General features: G+C 31.3%; 1 pseudogene; it reads left to right on the top strand.

Annotated features, from left to right (window-relative positions):
• Positions 1-770: 770 nt before the first annotated feature.
• On the top strand, positions 771-1,954 carry LOC117277417 (uncharacterized; annotated as a pseudogene).
• Positions 1,955-2,220: the final 266 nt, after the last annotated feature.

Here is a 2,220-nt window from a genome sequence, read left to right as displayed (position 1 = left end):
TGGCCAAACACCTTAGTTTTTGGCCAAAACCACTTTTGTCTAGTGTAGACAACTCAGCAGACACAATAATTTAGTAGATGAGAATAGGATATATTTTATTTTGATCTCAGCCGTCAAGTGAATTTCGTCCTTATCTCAACCGTCAGATGGATTTTATCCTTATTCCCATTTTATCTTTAAAAAAATATCTTTACATATTATTCAATGTGTAAACAACTCAGTGGACACAATAATTTAGTAGATGAGAATATGATCGATTTTATTTTGATTTTAGTCGTCGAATGGATTTCGTCTTAATCCCATCCGTCCGATAGATTTCATTCTTATTCCTATTTTATCTTTAAAAAAAATATTTTTACACATTATTCAATGTGTAGACAACTCAACTGACACAATAATTTAGAAGATAAGAATATGATAGATTTTATCTTGATCTCAGCCGTCAAGTGAATTTCGTCCTAATCTCAACCGTGTGATGGATTTCATCCTTATTCCTATTTTATCTTTAGAAAAAAAATTCATACTATAAAAATGAACACCATTTAGGAAAATCATATTTTTCCGTCCAATTCATTTCTAAATAAATTAAATATTATTGTTTTCGTCTTCTGAAAATTAATTTCTATATAAAAAGTTCATTTAATAATAATGATGATTCAAATTACTCATCCTCGTCATCACTTTTAATTTCCGATAATGAAGCTGAGATACAATTGTGCATGCAAGCAATTCAGATGAACAATTATATGTTGCAGTGTTTGCAATAAAATCAAAATAATGATCCTATCAGAGTTGGCTCCGTTCCAGGTCATTTGGTAATCAATCGAGATCGTGAAAGTGCTGATAATAATTTGTTTCTTGATTATTTTTCAGATAATCCCCGCTTTAATGAGGGACAATTTCGTCGTAGATATTGAATGCCCTAGAATTTGTTCCTTTGAATTGTTGATGCAATTAAAGGTCATGATATGTACTTAGAACAACGCGTTGATGCAGTGGGTAGATTTGGATTATCTACTGTAAAAAAAAAATCACAGCCGTATTTAAAATGCTAGAATACAGTGTGCCAGCGGATGCCATTGACGAATATTTAAAAATTGGAGAGTCGACTGTAGTTGAAAGCATGAATAGAGTTTGCCGAGCTATCGTAGAGGTTTTTGGCGAGCAGTATTTGAGATCACAAACAGCTAACAATGTTGCAAGGCTTCTGCACATCGGTGAACATCGTGGTTTTCTAGGAATGTTAGGTATTATAGGTTGCATGCATTGGAGATGGAATAATTATCCAACAACATGGGCCGGACAGTATGAAGGTCGTAATGGATCCCCATAAATAATTCTTGAAGCTTTAGATGATTATGACCTTTGGATATGGCATGCATATTTTGGTATGCCCAGCACCAATAATGACATTAATATTTTAGAGTCATCACATTTGTTTTTCGATCTTGCTGCAGGTATTGCTCTCCCCGCCCATTATGTTATTCAAGGAAAATAATATGATATGGGTTATTATTTAGCTAACGGTATATATCCAAAATGGTTAACTCTTGTGCAAACTATTCGTGACTCACGTTCGCCACATAAGAAATATTTCGCGATGAGACAAGAATCATGTCGAAAAGATGTTAAACGTGCATTCGTAGTTTTGCAAGCTCGTTTTGCAATTGTTGCAGGACCATCACGTTTTTGGAGAAAAGAAGTGCTGCATGATATAATAATTACATGTATTATACTGCATAACATGATAATCGAGGATGAGCGTAATCTTAATGCAGCAATTCAAGATGATTGAGAATGTCCATCTCCAACGGTAGAAATGGTAGTAGATGAAAATCACCGATTTGAACAATTTTTAGCTCGACGCAAAAAAATTAAGGACAAAGATGCTCATTTTACACTTCGTAATGCATTAATAGATCATTTATGGGAGCATAATAGAGGTGAAAGTTGAATATTTATGTAGTATCTAATCTGAATTTTACCATAATGTAATATGTATTTAATTATATTATATCTCAATGATTTCACTTTTATTTAGATTATCCGTTAATATATATATATATATATATATTATATTTACTTACAAATTATATTATTTAAAAATTTATGGTATAACATTATTTTATATTAAATGGTTATATAAGAAAGGAATATAAATTATATGTGATGAATATGTAAAAAAGAAAAAAAGATAGAATTTATTTAATAGAAATAAGA

This window comes from Nicotiana tomentosiformis, chromosome 7 (assembly GCF_000390325.3).
Source record: "Nicotiana tomentosiformis chromosome 7, ASM39032v3, whole genome shotgun sequence".
In the NCBI taxonomy this organism is placed as follows: Eukaryota; Viridiplantae; Streptophyta; class Magnoliopsida; order Solanales; family Solanaceae; genus Nicotiana; species Nicotiana tomentosiformis.
This window is presented reverse-complemented; position numbering and strand designations above follow the sequence as displayed.